General features: G+C 40.7%; 1 protein-coding gene across 6 annotated transcripts in view; it reads left to right on the top strand.

Moving 5' to 3' along the window:
• LOC126248342 (solute carrier family 41 member 1-like) overlaps positions 1-22,058 on the top strand; it is a 124,350-nt gene that overhangs the window by 50,789 nt on the left and 51,503 nt on the right. The window contains exons 1-2 of one of the 6 annotated variants that reach the window (XM_049949247.1): positions 4,125-4,360; positions 8,155-8,174. The gene's annotated coding sequence lies outside the window, so the exon portion shown is untranslated. Of the gene's footprint in view, positions 1-4,124; positions 4,560-8,154; positions 8,205-12,975; positions 13,156-22,058 lie in introns of those variants that run through there. The other 5 variants (XM_049949250.1, XM_049949246.1, XM_049949249.1 and 2 more) reach the window with 5 other exon arrangements.

Raw genomic sequence — 22,058 nt, 5'->3', positions numbered from 1 at the left:
AATATAAATTTTGTATATGGTGCTGCAAGAAAGAGGATGTTGGTAGATCTCCTAAATTCATATGATCTGTTGCAGACTGTGTTTTTTCCAACTAGGGTGCAGGGGAACAGTAGCACGGCCATAGACAATATTTTTATTCATTCTTCATTACTCGATGGGCATTCTGTTAGTAAAAGTGTGAATGGCCTTTCAGACCATGATGCACAAATTTTAACAGTAAAAGGCTTTTGTACTCAAACAAATGTCAAATATAATTACAAACTATGTAGGGAAGCTAATCCAACAGCAATAGAGTTTTTTAAACCTTGTCAAGGAATGAGAATGGCAGGATGTTTATAGTGCCAATAACATAGATGATAAATACAATGCTTTCCTTAACACATTTCTAATGCTCTGAGAGTTGCTTTCCATTAGAACTTTCTAAACAGGGTACTAGCAGTAATAGGCAGCCCAGGTGGCTGACTATTGGGATAAGGATATCCTGTAGAACAAAGTGGGAATTATATCAAAATGTTAGAAGTAGTCACAATCAAGCTACAGTATCCCATTACAAACAGTGTTGCAAGGTGCTTAAAAATGTTATTAGCAAGGTAAAGAGTTTGAGGTATGCAAATAGAATAGCTAATTCACAGGATAAAATAACCATGTGGTCAGTTGTCAAGGAAGTGTCTGGTCAGCAGCACAAGGTTGACGATATAAAGTCAGTTCACAGTAAAAATATTTGTGTTACTGATAAATCGGATATATGTACAGTATTTAACAATCATTTTCTGAGCATTGCTGGTAAATTAAATAAAAAATTTAGTTTCTACATGAAATCGTATAACTTTCTTGGCAAATGCCTCTCCAAGATTAATGTCTGAAATACTTCTTTGTGATACAGGTATTTAGCCATATTTGTAATTTTTCCTTTAGGAATGGTCAGTTTCGTGAGCGATTAAAGTACTCAGTACTTAGTAGTACTCAGTGTTTGCAAAAGTTATTGAAAAGGCTGTGTATATAAGGATAAATGATCATTTTATATCACACAATTTGCTATCAAATGTACAGTTTGGCTTTAGAAGTCGTTTAACAACTGAAAATGCTATTTAGTCTCTTTTCTCTGTGAGGTACTGGATGGGCTAAACAAAAGGTTTTGACTGCTTGGCATATTTTTTGATTTAACTAAGGCATTTGATTGTGTTGATTATTAACTATTGCTCCAGAAGTTAGACCATTACGGAATAAGAGTAGTAGCTCACAATTGGTTCATCTCTTACTTTAGCAATAGGCAGCAAAAGTTCATTATTCACATTGCTGGTAACAGCTGTGACATGCGGTGTTAGTGGGGTACTGTCAAGTGGGAGGTGCCCCAGGGATCAGTGTTGGGGCCACTCCTGTTCCTTATTTATATAAATGATATGCCCTTTAGTATCACGGGTAACTCTAAAATATTTCCGTTCGCTGCTGACACTATCTTGGTAGTACGGGGATGTTGTGTGCAACATTGGCTCGGTTTCAAGTAGTGCAGTACATGACCTAAGTGTATGACTTGTAGAAAATAAACTAATGCTAAATCACAGTAAGACTCAGTTTTTATAGTTTCTAACACGCAATTCAACAAAACCTGACATTTAAATTTCACAGAACGGGCATATGATTAGTGAAACTGAAGAGTTCAAATTTCTAGGTTTTCAGATAGATAGTAAACTGTCATGGAAAGCCCACATTCAGGATCTTGTTCAAACACTTAATGCTGCCATTTTTACTATTCAAATGGCATCAGAAGGGTGTGATTGTTTGACACGATAATTAGTCTACTTTGTTTATTTTCATTCGCTTATGTCATATGGTATTATATTTTTGGGTAACTCTTCCCATTCTAAAAGGGTATTTTTGGCTCAGAAACGGGCAGTTTGGGAAATAAGTGGTGCAAGTTTACGAACCTCTAGCCAAACCCTGTTCACGAGTCTGGATATGTTGACATTGGCCTCTCAAAAATAAATTATATATATTTCATTTCTTGTTAACAATATTAGCTTATTCCCAAGAATAAGCAGCTTTCACTCGGTTAATACTTGGCTGAAATCAAACCTGCCTTTGGATTGGACTTCCTTAACTCTTGTGCAGAAAGGTGTGCAGTATACTACTGCATCCATTTTCAATAAACTGCAACTCGAATTAAAAAATCTTAGCAGTAATCCACATACTTTCAAATCGAAACTGAATAGGTAACTCATGGGTCAATCCTTCTATTCTATCGACGAGTTCCTTGAAAAATTAAGCTGATTCTTAGTGTATTGTTGATTGAGTTTACTTAATCTTGTGGACTGACTTTTTTCGGGTTCATAAACATTTATTTTTATCTGTTATTACTTTTATGTTGTAGTTTCATGTACTGATACGTTTCATGAGCTTGGATATTTGCTCTTGAATTTGGTCCTAGGGTACTTGACATGTAAATTTTAAAAAATGCAGTTCAGTACTTCGCATAGAACCCGACAGACTATAAAAATAGTTTCTCAAACAATAAAATTCACGAAGCATATAGTGTCAAGTTTTTGGGACTTTAATGAAGTGCTACATCTGCGTGATTACCCTAAAATTCACAATTAAGTGTCTGGAAGAGGGTTCACTGAACCATCTTCAACCTATTTCCTTTCTATTCCACTCTCGAACAGCGTGCAGAGAAAAATAACACTTAAATCTCACTGTGTGAGCTCTGATTTCCCTAATTTTATGACAATGATCATTTCTTCCTATGTAGGTGGACACCATTTTTATACTCCGAGGAGAAAGTTGGTGATTGAAATTTCATGAGAAGATCCTGGCCCAACGAAAAACGCCTTTGTTTTAATGATGTTACCCAAATAATCATATCATATCCACAACACTCTGTTCCCTATTTCACGATCATACAAAACGAGCTGCTGCTATTTGTACTTTTTCGATGTCCTCTGTCAGTTGTATCTGATTCGGATCCCAAAGTACTCGGCAGTACTACAGAATGGGGTGAACGAGCATAATGCAAACAGTGCTTTTAGTAGACCTGTTGCAATTTCTAACTGTTTTTACAATAAACTGCAGTATTTGGTTTGCTTTCCACACAAAATTATCTGTATGATTATTCCAATTTATTTGTAATTGTAATCTCGAATTATTTATTTGAATTTACGGCCTTTAGACCTGTGTGATTTATCATGTAACCGAAATTTAGCGGATTCCTTTTAGTATTCATGTGGATGACTTCACACTTTTCGTTATGTAGAGTTACTTGCCACTTCTTGTATCGTCGTCCTTTCATCTCGTATAGAGATAATTACAGTACACATGACTGATTACTGCTATAGGTGAGTAAAAAATTAGGAAAGTTTAATCTGAAATTTTCCATTCAGTAATGAGTCCTGGAATCGTTTCCTGGCAAAACTCAAAGTACAGTGAAAGTAATTTCAGAATACAGAATGATGTCGCAACAATTATATCTGATGTTTATGCTAGAAAATCTTACCGAGAACTCTTGTAAAATTTTTGTATTTTTCTCTTTTCCTAGAATATTGAAAGGTATGAATAGAGCATTAGGGCCACAAAAATGTCTATAAGACTTCAAAGGGCTTACGCCATTACTACACACAGAAATCGGATACATGGAGTTAGCACAAATGTTTATAACTACCTACTAGTTAATATGTTCATGTAAATAATGTGATGGTGTTTCAGACTGAATTAAATAACTTTCCGTTGTGCAGTTCCTACTCCATTGAAGATATTAAATAAATCTTGAATTTAGTGTTTTACGTTAATGTATTACAATATAGGATAACGCATACACCAGAATACTGGCAGTCAGACTTGCATTGAAAATGTGTTCATACTAGCTTTCAAGTCAGTTTTGAAGAAAATAAGAAATTTGTATAGACATAAATTGTCCTCTTGTAATTTTCAATAAGGAATGAATTAATGCTTTGCAGGTTGTCACATACATCTGAAATGTCATCTTCATATGAAGTTACTACTGTGTGTAATTTCACCACAACAAGCAACTGTTCATAGTGCCTCCTATATAGTTGGCGATTTCCTGGCACATCTCTTGCTGTGCATATCTTCTAACGAAGTGCTAACACGTGGTAAACCAAGTGACAGTCGAACAACAGTACGCGTGATGCTGTGGATGTGAGGGATTGCGTGTGCGTCCGGTGATGTGGTCGTGAGGATTTACGTGTGCGTGTCGGGTGATGTTGTATAGGCTTTAAAAATGAGCGGGCAGTACCAAATTTTTGACGCAGTTTTTCTTAGCGTCACCCGATTTTCGTTTCATAAAATAAAAACTTTCAGAAAGGATTTTCTTCCGTTTAGTGAGCGTCAAGAACGTTTTTGTCGAGAGGTATAAACCGAAAAATCCAAAAAGTTTTATTTATTGCATGCCCAAGGTTTTGCATGCTATTGCGATAAAAGCGGAGTTTGCACGTATTATCGTTATTTGTTAGGTGGCATTCAGCCACGGTACAGTAGGTTTTATTTTAAGTGACTGTAGCGTATTTAATAACTTCTTCGTCGTATATTTTGTGCCTGCGTATTTTGAGGTAAATAAATAGAAAGTCTGCACATGTTTGGTTCTGTTTGGAGACTGTTCTCCTAAAAATATTTCTCTCTCTCTCTCTCTCTCTCTCTCTCTCTCTCTCTGTGTGTGTGTGTCTGTGTGTGTGTGTGTGTGTGTCGGGGCGATCACATGAATGTATACAGCTACCCTAAATACCAGTTACTGTACCTGTTTCCCGGAGTAAGATGTAGCTTGTAAACTTAGTTACAATGCACAAAAAATTAAATGCGTCTAAGTGTTAGTCCGCCTACTTTCGCCTTTTGTTGTCTCTCACCGCGGTCATGTCTTTTTAAACTTGTATGTATGTATGTATGTCCTGTGAAGCTGGTTAGATACAGTTTTCTACAACCTGATCAGTTTGCTATGCCCAGTATTATGGCTAATTGGTATGAGTATAGGTTGACATTTGAATTCACACCTCTTTCATCTCGTTCCGAGTTTACTATAAACGTTGAAAATCTAATATCCAATCATCAGGCTTACAAATTAAAACGAAGTCCTTGTAATAGCTGTTGTTTATATGTTCTGCTTGGTACTGGGTTCAATCCCCATAAGCTATACACTCACCAGTGACGTGTTATCCAACATATTAACATTTTACAGTCTTTTTGTGGTGGTGTGTGTGACAAATTTGTCGCATTATACCATTTAAATCATCCTATATCCAATGTAGTGTACACTCATGTACTGCCGTCGGCGTATCATTTACTGCACAGGGAATAGGCCAACACGTCATTGCAATTTACCATAGGTGACTCAGTTTTACATTCATAAATTAGTTGAAGAATGAGCCTTCCATCCACATAGTGGGTAATGAACACGTGGAATTTCCTGTGCTTGTCCAGAAATTATACTTCCACTTTAGTCCCCTCACAGAACTGATGAGACAGAAAAACTAATTCAGAAAGTCTAAATTATTGGAACATTTCTCGGTATAATGCTTGTTTTGGGGGACAGTTGTATCACTTTGACGCCATATGTGGAACACGTTGAAAGTTCCAACTGTGTGCCACATTGGGATTCAAAATATCCTACCTTGTTCATAGAAAAGATGTTTATTACTTCTAACCATTTTTACATTACCAGTAATATGCCTTAATTTGAAAAGCACATATTTCCAGCTAGGAACCTTTCAACATGTCAAAAAGATTGAAAAACAGAAAGGGGAAGAACTGAGATACTACAATCTAGCATCCAGCATCCCTGTTACAGCATCTGAGAATGAAGACTGTAAGAGAATCTTAATTATGTCTTTCAGTATTCACAGTATGACTGCAGGCATAAAACTGATCTGACTGAATAACTTGCATGTCCTCCTGCACAGTTTTGAGGTCTTCTTAGCAGACCTCTTTGTGGTGGTTGCTGCAAGTGTTCGTTACACAGATACAGTTTGTGTATTGTACATATGACATTGGTGGTCAGTATTTGCCGTGTTTTTATTTTGAAGATGCTGAATGTTGTTACCTAATAGTATGAACAGTTACCGAAGTCATTCAAGCATCCTGTCATCAAATTGTCTCCTTTAGTGGTCTCATGACTGACAAGACAGGAAATTTTCATTGCTCTCTTTGTAAAATTTACTCTACTCAGTTGTTGCTATTCTTCTGTGATCATTTCCAACTAGTCTCATGATATTCCTTTGGGAATGGCAAATGGATTGTGCCCTTTTCGCATTTGATTAACATGAAGGCAATCTTTTGGCAGTGACTCCCATATCTGCTGACTGAGCATATAAGTGTTATTATGGTTAATTTAAGATGTTTGTCTGAGAGACTTGTAATTAAAATCCACCCACTGTACACTCTTTATTAAAACTACTTGTTATTTGATGTCTGTCATAGTGATAGTGTTGCCACATTTGTAGCCAATTATCCCTTGGTTAACAGGGAGTGAGCGATGAACAGGAACAGTTTTATACAGGATAAAAGTAAATTGGCTGCTGACAGTGTCTTGTAATGTACTACATATGTACACTACACTACTTGAAAACTGCAATGAAGTGATCTTTTTTGTGATGTGTTGGTAATGCAGGGCAGTTCATGTGTGATGAGCCCTTTCTTTGGGAGAACAACTTTCCAGTTTGTGCTTTGTCACTTAATAAGTAATTTTAATCCGACTATATTTCTGTGTTGCTGTGTAACCCATCCTTGTAGATGTGTCATTGAAAGTAGTGGGAAATTCTTGTGTAAATAAACTAAGTACTTTTATTTTAACCAGACTACTATCCACTAATAGTGAAACTAATGAAAAATATTTGTTCCTTCACTTTCTTTTGTTTTCTGAAGTAATTGCCTCTTTCTTACTATTCCACATACTATACATTTTGGTCTCTGCAACGACGTCAAAGACTCTTTAGCGGACCATTCTTCTTTTTTTCTTTTCATATCACCATTTACCTAAACTTTCTGAGTAAGGAGAGACTGGTAACTAAGCTGTTCAGACCCTTTAAACCCATAATCACCACCATTTAAGAGGTGTGTTGTTTTAGATTTTACGTATGTCAGATTTGGTGTAGCATTTGTCTGTCAATTGTGTGCTGGCAAGGAAGTAGCCTACATCTTAATGCATGAATATTGATATAGGAGCACGTTCAGGAGTGTAGGAATTCTGTTGCATATAGAGCCTACTAACATGAAACTGATTTTCAGTGATATTAACTTATCCAGTTAATTATATGTAGCATCTACATCTAAAAAAATAGTAACCTACTCCTGATTAGTATAATAATTCCTCACAGTAATGAAATTTCGTTCATTACAGTCTGTTTTGGAAAGGTGCAACATGTTAAGTAATCCTCCAGTATTGCAGTTCCATTTAATTTGTATTAACTGTAAGTAGTAAAGGCCAAATGAAGATCTGTTACTATTATGATTGAACTTCTACAAATTCCACAGACATTCCACAATACAATGCCTTATTCTGTGTCAAAGGGCTCTGAGCAGTATGAGAAATAAGAGTATAAATAAATGAGCAAACACATTTTAATGGTTCTCTTGATGTTACACCCGTATGAGTAGCTGCCATTGTCAAAGGTCTGTTACCTGCAGCTGTGGGTGAATGTTTGACAATGTCAGCCTCTTGATCAGGTGAAACGTTAGGAAAATCATTAAACATTGGTTGAAAATCCTGAGATAGACACCAGCAGGCAATACATTAATAAATGGTCATGAAAGGCTTGATACTTTTGTAAAATTACTAACACCACAACTATTCACCACAAATAGTTGGCTGTAGATTTATTGTTCTAATCACTCACTAGGCATCTGAGATGGTTATACTGTAGAGTCTTAGGTTATTTTCCTAATCATTCGCGGCAGTTTTTTTTCTCAAGAAGACAGTTGTAGTTCCTACATCAATCGTTTCAAAATGTTACTGTTTGTTACATTGCTGATTATACAGCAACAAACTTTGTTAAGCAAAATACACTTGCTGTTAAGTAATTTGTAAGAATCGTCTACCATTGATTATTCCATGTCTGTTAGTTCGTACGAAATTTGTATCCTTCCCTGTAGTTCTAATATTACATAGGATGAGTTGCAATGTAAATGTAATAATCGTTCTTGTTTTATTCTTTTCAGACTGCTTCACTTACACAATGGTAAGTCAGTCTCTGTAACTGATTATCAAGGTACTGTTTATATTTAAATTACTAACTAATGTGTACGCTTAAAGTCTGAAAGCAAAATGATGATTTAGAGTTAAATGGCTGTTAACATGAAAATTTTTATTTTCATTCTTGTTAACAAAGTTGGTGTTCATGTTATACCTTATGCAATCTTGAATTCATTTTGGCTCAAAGTGTTTCTCTCCAGTTGCCTCCAGCAGTTCCTTCCATCTCTTGTTTGACATACTCAAGGACGGGGATATTACGTGTTGGAGGAGGAACTACATGGGGATGGAGTTTACCTTCTGACACGCAAGACTGTTGCACCAGTTTTGTGGCTGGCACGTTAGTTTGCTTCATTGGGGACGTACTGAATGATGCTGTCGTAAGACACTAGACTCGTATTTAGAAGAGCGGCAGTTCATAACTTCTTGACCATTGAGATTTTTCCATGGTTTCCCTAAATTGCTTGTGCAGATGCTAGGGTAGTTCATCACAAATGGACACTGCCATTTGCTTTCCCCAGTCTAAGCTTGTACTCTCCTAATGACTGTCATTGATGTGGTGGTAAGGGGAGTTGAAAGGCTCTATCCCAACAATGTTAAATTTAGTGACTTGGCTTCCCTGTATTTCAGGAACCACTGTAGTCATTGATATAAAAGTTTTACAGGACACTAAACTGTATGTTCTGAGTCTACTGAACTACAGTAATTGTATTTCAGTCACTGCTGCCGCGCGGGATTAGCCGAGCGGTCTAAGGCGCTGCAGTCATGGACCGTGTGGCTGGTCCCAGCGGAGGTTCGATTCCTCCCTCGGGCATGGGTGTGTGTGTTTGTCCTTAGGATAATTTAGGTTAAGTAGTGTGTAAGCTTAGGGACTGATGACCTTAGCAGTTAAGTCCCATAAGATTTCACACACATTTGAACATCTTTGCAGTCACTGCTTTCGGAAGTACCATTTTTTAATTACACAGTTAAAATTTTGTGCACTTTTTTGTGCATTATTCTAAATAATTTTAATTAGGCATAACATATGTTGTTCTTTCAGTTCAGTAGACTCAGGATATGTATGTTATTACTCCCTGAAAATTGGAATACTCTACTCGGAGTGGTTTCTGAGCTTTTGGGAAAAATGCAAAAGAAAATGTAAATTTTCAGGAACGGCTTCTAAAGTTTCAAAAGACATTAACTCGCTTAATATGTGCTTAATTTTTTTAGTTTGTCATTCAGACACGCCCTGCACCATACTGTATATCATCCTCTTGACCTTTTTCCAAGTTTTTTCTTCTTTCTGGACTCCTTAGTGGCCAACTGTGCTGCATACTCTGCTGTATCAGTGTGAAGTTTGTCCAGTTAAAGTTCCCTGATGCAGTTTGCTTCAGGGTTAATTACCATATGCTGTAGCACCTTCACCCTACCAATGCTGCCATCATTAAAAGTAGTAACAGCATCACTGACCCACCACTTTGGTGTCTTCATTCCAACACAAACAATTGTTGGTAAGTGAGTCCATATAAGATTATTGAACAACTCATTGGGATTTTGAGTTTGACCATGCAGACACTTCTTCAGTAATTCAGGATTTGCCAGGTCTCTGTAAATAGGTTTTATGATATCCATGACTTGCTGGGATGTGATGTTTATGGCTGTATGAACTGTTTGAGTACTGGACATTGTGGTAATTGCACCATGAATCAGGTCCAGGAGGGCAAAGGTAGTGTACTGGTTTTTCATCAGTTGACAGTCTGCGGAAGAGGGTAGCCCATACTGCCTGCTTTGTTTTCAATAGGTCCTCCTTATTATTTATTGTGGACATCCCATAATACTGCTGTAGTTCATCAGTCATTTTGTCTGTCAGCCTGCCTCTTATGGTTTTACCATCAGAAAGTGTCTTGCCTCTCAACCTGGTGCCCATCCTCTTCTTGACATGACCTTTATAACACAGCAGTCCGCAGCCTTCTACATAAAAAATTACCGATTTTATTAGATCTTGAAGTAAGGCACGTAAAAATTTTAACATTTTGAACTGGTATAGATTATATTTGAAAATATATATACACTCCTGGAAATGGAAAAAAGAACACATTGACACCGGTGTGTCAGACCCACCATACTTGCTCCGGACACTGCGAGAGGGCTGTACAAGCAATGATCACACGCACGGCACAGCGGACACACCAGGAACCGCGGTGTTGGCCGTCGAATGGCGCTAGCTGCGCAGCATTTGTGCACCGCAGCCGTCAGTGTCAGCCAGTTTGCTGTGGCATACAGAGCTCCATCGCAGTCTTTAACACTGGTAGCATGCCGCGACAGCGTGGACGTGAACCGTATGTGCAGTTGACGGACTTTGAGCGAGGGCGTATAGTGGGCATGCGGGAGGCCGGTTGGACGTACCACCGAATTGCTCAACACGTGGGGCGTGAGGTCTCCACAGTACATCGATGTTGTCGCCAGTGGTCGGCGGAAGGTGCACGTGCCCGTCGACCTGGGACCGGACCGCAGCGACGCACGGATACATGCCAAGACCGTAGGATCCTACGCAGTGCCGTAGGGGACCGCACCGCCACTTCCCAGCAAATTAGGGACACTGTTGCTCCTGGGGTATCGGCGAGGACCATTCGCAACCGTCTCCATGAAGCTGGGCTACGGTCCCGCACACCGTTAGGCAGTCTTCCGCTCACGCCCCAACATCGTGCAGCCCGCCTCCAGTGGTGTCGCAACAGGCGTGAATGGAGGGACAAATGGAGACGTGTCGTCTTCAGCGATGAGAGTCGCTTCTGCCTTGGTGCCAATGGTGGTCGTATGCGTGTTTGGCGCCGTGCAGGTGAGCGCCACAATCAGGACTGCATACGACCGAGGCACACAGGGCCAACACCCGGCATCATGGTGTGGGGAGCGATCTCCTACACTGGCCGTACACCACTGGTGATCGTCGAGGGGACACTGAATAGTGCACGGTACATCCAAACCGTCATCGAACCCATCGTTCTACCATTCCTAGACCGGCAAGGGAACTTGCTGTTCCAACAGGACAATGCACATCCGCATGTATCCCGTGCCACCCAATGTGCTCTAGAAGGTGTAAGTCAACTACCCTGGCCAGCAAGATCTCCGGATCTGTCCCCCATTGAGCATGTTTGGGACTGGATGAAGCGTCGTCTCACGTGGTCTGCATGTCCAGCACGAACGCTGGTCCAACTGAGGTGCCAGGTGGAAATGGCATGGCAAGCCGTTCCACAGGACTACATCCAGCATCTCTACGGTCGTCTCCATGGGAGAATAGCAGCCTGCATTGCTGCGAAAGGTGGATATACACTGTACTAGTGCCGACATTGTGCATGCTCTGTTGCCTGTGTCTATGTGCCTGTGGTTCTGTCAGTGTGATCATGTGATGTATCTGACCCCAGGAATGTGTCAATAAAGTTTCCCCTTCCTGGGACAATGAATTCACGGTGTTCTTATTTCAATTTCCGGGAGTGTATATATACTCACTTCTTTTTAAATATAATCTACACCGGTTCAAAATGTTAACATTTTTACATTCAGTTTTTTTTATACAGAAGGCAGTGGATTGCTGTGTTATAAAGGTCATGTCCAGAAGAGGGGAGATATACAAATCATTTTATGAGATAAAAATCCGAAAATGTGAAAAAAAATTCCATTCTCACTCCCGTTAAACCCTGATCTTCCTCCCTTTGAGCATAGGCTTGGGGCATGTTATTCTGCTTATAATCAGTAGATTTCAGGTTAGCTTAAGACTGAAACTCTTTTAGTGAAGAAATAGTTCTTAATATCAACCCTTGACCCAGAAAGACCGCTGTATGGACCTGTTTGTTTTATATTTGTCTGAGAAAAGTGAATGATGGGCTGTTTTGATACCTAGTGCTCGAAATACTCTCAGTACTTCAGACTGCAGTTTGTTTCATTCCATTCTTGTAAAGTTTCCTGTGGAAAGTGCAAACCAATATATTTCCTTATCCTGTGGCAAAATAAGGTTAGTCCTCTATCAGGAACTACTGAAAAGCTTATTCTATTAACTCCTTCATTTTAATCAGGACATACATTGGAAGTTATTGTGCAGTAGTTTGGATTTAAAATTAGGTAAATACTGTGTATTTGGCTCTATCGGGGGTGGAAATGTCCTCCCCGTATTTTGCCCATGTAGACATTTTCAGACTTCATGTGCACTTTGAGTTTGGATTACCAAACCACTTAGTCAAAAGAAACAAAACTTATCACTGTGCTTCATCTGAACATTTCAAATATATATATTGCCATAATCAGTCATAAACAAACCAAATTTTCTTAATCTTGTCTGCAGAATAGAAGTTACATTTATAACTAAGAGGACTAGCTGTTCATTATCACTGTATCTAATAAGAATGAGATGAACATCAATTCATTCACTGAAATGTATGTTGTATAACTAAATCCTAAGCACAAGAGCCCGAGCAAACAGTAGAGGGAGAGTGGGAGAGTGAGTGTATGGGGGGTTTAAATTATATACTTTATAGAGCATGGTTGTCTATATTCTGTGTGTTTTTATTTGAATGGATGTACATTGCTCCCAAATGCAAAACTTCCTTCTCTCTCTACCTCACCTCACCCCACCCCACCTTCCCCTCCTGTAGCATTGTAAGGCACTTGGCTCACTGCCAGAAAGGTAGACAACTAATCTACCTATAAAGCTGAAGCTCTTCTTATTCTGGAATCAGTTCATGGAGGCTCGCCAAATTGGTGGCAGGAACCTGAAATAGCATTTGCTTTGCTCCTTTTATCTAGCAAACTTATTTGTGTTGTTACCAAAATGGCTCAAAGCTCACCTACAGGCAGTTAGATGTGATACGGGAGGCTGATCACACAAAAGCAGTGTTAATGAAGTTGTTTATGTGTTGTGCTGTTTTGTGCAAACAATGTGATTGCATTTAGAATTAGTTGTCTGTGTCTTGTGCTACTGTTTGCTTCCAATTGATCAGGTAATTGCTCTTCATTACCATGGTAATTGCTCTTCATTACCATGTTAAACTTTAGTAAACTTCTCAGCCAATATGTACATGGCATTCACCTTCCTTTGAATTTATTTGCTGTCTTTCTGGTTGTGCAATCATCACATCACACCTATCATAGCTGAGGAAATATTTATCCAGTATCAGTTATCTGTAATGTTGATGAAACATATTGCAAGTGATATAAAAACTATTAATACAAATTTTCCTGTGTGTGTGTGTGTGTGTACAGGCACATGCAGAGCCGCATACTTTTCACTTGCAGAAATGGAAATTTGGTGGACACTGGTACATAACAGTTTGACCACAGCACTGAACAGTTCATACAGTCATAAGATTTTACTATTTGTGAATCTGAAATTGCATTAGTAACTTTTTCTTCTATCAAGTGTAAATCTGAAGACAGTTTATATAATATTAATATCTTTACATCAGTTTCTTGTTTGAAAGGTTAGCTTCACAACTTGGCTTTCATCCTATTGGTACCTCTATATGGTCCTAGGTATAGATGTAATCTGTGGGGACAATGACACTTTTACCCTTATTCACAATTAAAGAACTTGCTACAAAAATTGTTAAGGTTAAAGTTAAGCTAAAGTGTGACATTGTTATATGATGGTGGTAATTTGGCCAAATACATATCAAGTAATGTAAGTCTGTGGCAATCACATGATGCACAAAGTATTGTTAGTCATAGGTCAAATTTGTGTGATGAATTAAGCTAAGGTGACCACATTGGGAGTTGGGTGCTGTCATTTTGTAGGAATTGATATTCAAACGGAAAACAATTGACTCAGAGGCTTACATTCAGACAGTTTAGAGGAGCAGAGGTGGCGTTCAGTATATGAGATGAGGTCCACTTAGCTTCAAAGCCTCAACAATTACTTCAAAGTTTTGGCTATGAAGTTCTTATAGGTGTCATGGAGAGATGTCATTATTTTCCCATTCTGAAAAATTCTCTGGGTATAACTCAGTTTGATAGTGATGAGGAATGAAAAAATAAATTACAATCTTGTTTAACAACCTGTTGGCAGTCTAACACAATGTTTTAATTTGTATGGTGAGTTACAGAAAAGTAGTTCCAGTTGGCCTATAGTGATCAGATACATTTGAGCGAATTTCTTTTCTTTTTTTCCCCCAATGCAGAAGTGTGTTATTTTCAAGATGACCCTACAAAATGACTTATAATTGGGACAGATGAACCAGTTCCATATCCAGTGTAGGGAAACAGAAATGTCTTTTCATACCACTGTACTGCACAGTGCCTGATCACTCCATTAAAAATGATTCACGAGGATAGATCAATAGGCGAAACAAATATTCTAAAGTCTTATATCTTGTATTGGTAAGTCACATGTCACAGACATTCTTATATCTGCTACTTTTATATTAGTTATTATGTTAATTTTAGAGATGAAAATGTCTAAGTTGAATGAATGTACCTATTGCCATTCACTGTCTGACATCATATTGTTGGGTATTTTGCCAGTGATAAACAAGTGTGTGTTGCACAGAAGTATGCAATAAGGAAAATAAACACACTGAACGAAAAGTTAGTCACTTCCAGTAGATATCACACTTATGCCATGCAGTACCATCTCTGGGCTTAGTAGTAGCATCAGTTGGATGAGGAAGTGTGTTCACAAGTTTATTCAGGTATTCAAAATCCCACTGATAATTAGATCCAGTGGAGCTACCAAATTGTTAGGATGGCTGCCTATGTTTCACCTGCTTTTAAAATAGTACCAGACCTTTTCTCTGGAGTTAACATTGGGTAATTTAGTGAACCAGCAGAAATATGATAGGATGTGTGAGTGTTTGTCAAACCAGGAGTATATGCGTGCAATCTTATGAATGTGGCTATTGTTATTATGGAAGAAGGAAGATCCAACAACGAACATGAAGGAGAGAGGGTAGGACTTGTTCTACAAGAATGTTGAAATAAACAGTGTAGTCCATTTTTGTAGTAACCTGAATGAATGGGCACAAGTCATAGTAAGAGAAACATTCCCAAAACATCACAGAACCATCTGTGTCAAGAATAACATCCTTCACACACTGTGGTTTAAATATCCTCTCTGGGCCACTGCTGCGTTTGAGCCTCGCATCATTTGAAAAGAGGCAGAATTATGCTTCCAGTCAGTAACTACTGAGTGTGGTGGTGCAGTGGTTAACAAACTGGACTCTCAGTCAAAAGGAAGACTGTTCAAATCTGTATCTGACCATCCTGATTTAGGTACGATATTGCAGTGCCTGTGTTATTCAGATGACGATGCACTGCGGTGACCACAACCCTTATGAAACACATCAGATGAATTCGCTACTGCAAATAATGTCTACCATCGGCTGTAGAATGGAATGACAAAAATGAAAATTTGTTCCGGACCAGGACTTGAACCCAGATTTCCTGCTTATTGTGAGCGGTCACCTTACCATTTGGCTATCAGTGATGTATGGTTGACGACATATGGAGGTTTGGGTCTAGCAATGAGTCGTGCGTGGATAGCCAAATGGTAAGGCGACCGCTACGTGATAAGTGGGAAATCCGGGTTAGAGTCCCGGTCCGGCACAAATTTTCATTGTCATCATTCCATTCTACAGCCGATGGTAGCCATTATTCGTAATTGTGAATTCATTTGATGTGATCCTTAGAAAGTGTTAAACCACTTCTTAATGGTACATTTCTAGTTGAAACTGCCATGTCATGCCAAGTACCTAAAACTTCTGTGATGCAACTCCTTCAATGACGATCTTGATGTGACTGAATTACGTAACACCCGTAACTTCTGCAAAGGTGCACATTGGAAAAAGACTTTTATTTTAACTTTCAACATTGTGGAATAACCTGAATGTATGGTTGCAGGCTATATCTGTCTTAAGGTTTGACTGTAGTTCCCATTCCAAAACTATAAATGTCAGATTTGGTCATACCACTGTAACATGTAACAAAAGGCCCAACTAAAAAATTGGCAACTCTTGTACACTTTCCCCAAAAGATGTAAATTGCTCTGGGGATCACCCATTATGAAGCAGGATGTGTGGAACTTATAATGAGAATAGGAAAATTCAGGAGTTGGAAGTTCAGAAATGCAGCCCTATGGTGAAGCTAAGAAAAGCTTTTAAAGCTCAGCAGCCTTTTGTCATTTGCAACTTGTTTTACATCAGTCCTTGACACTTTGCAGACTGGGCCATTTAGACATGATCTCAAATTTGGCACTGCAGTTGTGAATTGGCCCAGTGTCATGGTTGCATCCCTGTCTCCTTCTCCAGCTGTGCAACAAGCCACCAAATTTTCGCCTCACGGGTTGAAGTCACCTGCTACACAGCCGGTTGGCCAGAAAAGTCAAAAGGAATATTTCCACGAAGACTTGTTACTCCAGCCAACAAATATCAGAGTATCCTTCTACCAACCGGAAAGGCTCCAAGAATTCAAACAAAGGCATATGATCTTCTCCTTTGCCGACTCAGACATCCTCTTAGATGGTGTCGCCACGTGATGTCCTCACCCGCCCAACCTCTGTGTTGCCAGTGCACACCACCAACCATTTTTCTGCCCTGGACCCCGCAGATTGACAGAGGGAGAATGCCTCTGTAGGTCTCGTGGAGCAGTTTCCTCCACACTCTGTGCCCTGTAGCAATGAGTCTTCAAAGGCTGGAACTCAGTAGTCACCGAGGTGAGAGCCCTTTATTTTTTCCCTCCTCCCCTTCCCTCTTTGACCCTCCTCCAATGGAATGTTCATGGCCCACAATCCCACAGAGGACTTAGGGCTGCTCTTAGAATCTCAGCGTCTGCTTGTTCTCTGCCTCCAGGAAACAAAATTGCATCCTGACTACTACTTTGAGCCCTCGCATTTCTTACCAGTCCGCTTTGACCTTCCCCGAAGCTGGCATCCCATCTCATAGGGGAGTCATGCTGCTCATTCGGGATAACATTCATAGTCAACCCATCTTCCTGACTACCTGGCTTAAAGCTGTTGCAGTCCACATTTTCCTTTGTACCAGACTTCCTCCAGTGTATTGGGCACCCCTTTAAGCTGCTCGGTGACTTCAATGCGCACCATCCCCTTTCGGGCTCGCCCAGAAACTCTGAGAGGTGTCCTCTTGGCTGACCTTCTTAATCAACTTAACCTCATCTTCCATAAGACGGGACCACCCACGTCCCTTTCCAAGTGCACTCACACCTATTCCCATTTGGACCTTTCCTTTTATACTGCCCAGCTAGCCCATCATCTCAAGTGGTCCATTCTCCATGACACATACTCGAGCGGCCATTTCTCGTATGCTATTCGATTGCTGACTCCTACCCCACCTATGTGCACACCCAATGGCAGCTTTCTAAGGCCAACTGGAGGCTTTACTTCTTTCTGGCGACTTTCAGTGAACATTATTACTCCAGTTGTGAGGACCAAGCAGAATATCTTATAAACATTATTATCCCCACAGAATGTTCCATTCCTCGGACTTTCTCTTTGCTGCACCGTGTCCTGGTCCCTTGGTGGACTGAGGTGGACCAGGACACAATTTGCATGTGGAAACTTGCTCTCCACATTTTTAACTGTCATCCTACGATGGCCAACTGCATTCATTACAAACATTGCATGCACAGTGTCATTGCATTCTTGAGGATAGCAGAAAAACTTTACTAGTTCGTGGAGCAGTTCTTTTAAAATTTCCACATAGTCTTTCGTTGTGTGGGTGAACTCCCAGCAGCTGCCTCGGACCAAGGTCCATTCCCCAATGTCTCCCCTGACAGTAGCAGATGATGTCATTGAGGGCCCTACTGCTATCTCCGACAAATTGAGTTGCTATTTTGTGGAGATTTCGAGCTCCATGCACTATCAAACTACCTTCTTCCATCAGAAATGAGTGGAGGAGATTCAACTGATACCCATTTCTTCTCCGAATCATGAGTGCTACAATGCCACCTTTAGTATGAGGGACCTAGATCATGCTCTCACTTCACCCCCCCACTCCCTCTTCCTCTCCCTGGGGGCTAGCCACTCTTTGGTGGGTTCGTGCTTGTCTACCACAGAGTCCCAGCCTTTGCAGCATCTTCTCCCTTCCGTGCCGCATGTATATCCTCTTCCCTTGGGGAACATGTCTGGGGTGTTCTTGGGAGTGTACACGTTTTGTCACTGACATAAGCACAGTCTCACCACTGTTTTTTGTCCTTTCTGTTTCCCTTCTCCTCTCATTCCTCCGCTTCGGCATTTGAGGTTCCTCTTTTTCTTCTTTCTCCCTGTGCACTCCTGCAGGCTGACACATCGGTCTGACGCATAACGGGGGACTGGGTAACTCGTAATTCTCAGCCTCGGGTTGACAGGTAGGGTTTGCATGTACCCCCAGTACAGGCCAGGCCCAGGGAGGGGGGACAGCCTGAGCTGCAACCTCACCACTGCCAATTGGTCTCTCTGTCAGGTGTACGGAGATGTGAACAGTCACCTAAGGCGCATGCATCCCTTGTGAAGGGGCTCCCCAGTGGGACGGAGCACGCCATTGGAGACACTGACAATCATTGGGGATTTTCTCGCAATGAGCCAATCATCTACACACTCAGTGTGTACGAAATGTAAACGTAATGAGGCTAACGATTCAAAGACCCTTCCAACTGCACCATGTTTCCTCGTGGTCTCATGCACTGAAGACGATTAGTCCTTCACCATGGTAAATATGATTATTATTCAGAAAGGTGTTGATGCAATTGTCGGCCTTGTGAAATCCTGCTCTCGTTCATGGAATGGCACTTTGCTTTTGGAGACTACTTCTGATTCTCAAGCACTAAAGCTGCTTGCCACCTCACTTCTCCATGGCTACGCTGCTCATGTTGAGGCCCATAGAACTTTAAATTGTTCCCAAGGTGTTATTTACACCAGCGAGCTTAAAAATGACTATGCACCCTCCGACTCTACATTGAAATATTAAAAGTTTTGTCTGGTTCCATTGTCTAGGGGCTGGGATACGTAGTTGCCGCATTACAAGCCAAATACTGCTGAGTCTACAGTATACGATAAGAATACACACATTAATCGAATGGCTGAAGGTTTCTATCACTCGGCAGTTGCGAATTATGAAAGTAGCCTATAAATTTATAAATGAAAGATTGCAATTAAATAAAATCTGCAGGTACTATCTTAATGACTTTAAATGATGAGTATGATAGTAAAAGTACTTTTGAGAGTGTGGTATATTTCTACAAAACACTTATTGGTGTCAGTGGTCCAGGAATTAAATAAAATATAAGTTGAATAACAGGGAAACAATAGATTCCTACTTCACATATTTAGTTATGAACAGCAACATCGCGAGATATTCACTTCTGAATGCATACTAAGACTTCACTGCAGAAGCCACGGAAATCACACAAGAGGACTGGTTGGCACTCCGAAATATTTCTATTCTCCGCAACCATTCGCAGACTGCTCTACTGTCAAAGTCTTTCCGCCGACTGTGCGTCCATCGCGCTGTACTGTCCGCGTCCAGCACTCACTCCCGTGTCCTGTGCCATACCCTCCCGAACTGCCGCAATTCTTCATACTACCTCGTGTCCTCTCTGGAAACTCCCTTCCATCCAGTCTCCCCATTCACGAGCGCTGTGATTGGCTAGAGTGCTCGTGCCATGTCTTCATGCCAACACAGTCACAAACATAATGAAACATATGCGAAATACTGGATTTACATTTAAATACTTGAAATTAAATAAATATTCGTATGCCTGGACCATAAACACACTTTAACAGACATTATTAAAGACATAAACTAATTAAATAAACATATATCAAAGGAACAGCAACAAAAGGTAGGCCAGTAGCCTAATGTTTCTGTGCTATCTACAACACAGTAAATATTTAACCAGTTTCTTCATGAATAGTATATATTGGATGTATAAAAAGACATAGATGAATAAATATATTGATAAGCATGCTGCTACCATTTTTTCGTGTAACTGTGGAGTACTTGTGGCCTGACGCGATCGATAGTAATCGGCCACTTTGACCTCCAATAACTCGTGTACTATTTAAGTTACATACCTGTGATTCATACCAGTTTAGGTTTACACTAATAGCTTTCTAAAGACATGGCGATCGACAAAATCTGATGAAGCGTTTATATTTTGGAAATTCGTTGCTGGTTGTTACTTTTATAATTTACCATCTGATACTAAACTTTAAACTAATAAAGATATTGAAAATCTGATTAGACCCTCAGAATCGCTGAGCAGATAATAGTAATGTGCATGTTTCTTTTTGAGGTATCACAATTCATGTGGCTACTATTAATTTCTATACGAACTGTGAAATGTCTGCTATTATGGTTTCACAAAGTCCGCCATCTTTGGCACTCCCGGCATAGACATCTCCTTCACTGCCACAAAACACCATCCTCATCACAGCGGAATTCCCAGCCACGCGGCTGGACCATGTGCTGGGGCTACCCCTCTCGTCTGGCTAACGTTCGCCACCACGTGTTTGCTGCCAGGCCCCGCCTGGCCGAGCGGCCCATGCAGCCGCGCCAACTTAGAATATTTTCAGGGCACCACAATTTGCCTGTTACCTCACAACCAGGCTACATGATGGTCTGACAGAGACCAAAATCCAGTCATACCACTGATCAGCGTGTCATTGCTGTCCATCGGGTGATGATAGTAGATTCCACATTAGTGCCCACCGGCACTCTTTTTCTCTCCTTTGATAGTGGTGCTTCTGTCAAAGATCAAAGCAGGCTATGAAAATATCACAGTCTGACCCTACAGTCTTAACCTGATGCGCTGCTACCGGTGTCGTCATTTCAACCGCACTAGAACGTGTTGTCGACACCCAGCCAAATGTGTAACCTGTGGTAGGGATGCGCACGAGGGCGATTGTCCACCTCCTTCTCTTCACTTTGTCAAATGCAATGGTGGCCATGCCGCCTCCTCTCAAGATTGTCCCATGTATCTTGAGTGGGCTGTCCAAGAGATCTGGGTAAAGGAAATAGTGTCTTATCCTGTCGCTCGTAAGTTATTGGCCAGTTACAAACCCCGCATTCTCCCATCTGGAACCTATAGTTCTCTTGTTGTTATCCCGTGCTCCATGAAGGAATGGCCACGTAGTTATGCGACCTCAAATTCAATTCTGAAGTTGTGAAATCGCCCAGTGTCAAGGTAGCATTGCCATCTCCCCATCCAGCTGTGCAACAAGCCATCAAACTCTGGCCTCAAGGGGTGAAGCCACCACCTACACAACCGGTAGGCCGGAAAGGACAGTAGTAGTACTCCCGTGAAGACTTCCTCCATATCTCCAGCCAAACACTACCCAAATCTTCCTATGCTAACCAGAAAGGCTCGAAGTAGTCCACAAAAGGCAAATGGTCTTCTCCTTTGCCAACTCAAAGATCCTCCTCGACGGTGTTGCCACATGACACCTTAGCCTGGCCGGCCTCCATTGCGCTGGTGCGCACCACCAACCTTTTTTCTGTGTCGGGCTCCACAGACTGACAGCACAAGCAACTCGCTGCTTCTGTGGACCTCATGGAGCAAGATCCTCCTGCTTCTGTGCGCTGTAGCAGCGACTCTTCCCATGCTGTTGCTCTGCAGCCGCCAGGGTGACACCCCTTCATCTCTTGCTCATCATGACACTCCTCTGATGGAACGTTCGCAGTCTTCAGCCCCAAAAAGTGTCCCCTTGTACTCTGCCTTCAGGAAACGAAATTGTGTTCTCATGATTGCTTTGAGCTTTCACATTTTTTCTCAGTTCGTTTTGACCTTCCCCCTGAAGTTGGCATTCCATCTCATAGGGATGCTGCTGATACTGGATGACGTTCATAGTCAACCCATCTCCCTGACTATCTGTCTTCAAGCTGTTGCAGTTCGCCTTCTCCTTCCTCACCTGACTTTT

Source organism: Schistocerca nitens, chromosome 3 (genome assembly GCF_023898315.1).
Source record: "Schistocerca nitens isolate TAMUIC-IGC-003100 chromosome 3, iqSchNite1.1, whole genome shotgun sequence".
Lineage (NCBI taxonomy): Eukaryota > Metazoa > Arthropoda > Insecta > Orthoptera > Acrididae > Schistocerca > Schistocerca nitens.
Note: the sequence above shows the minus strand (reverse complement) of the source record. Positions and strands in the feature narration are given on the sequence as shown.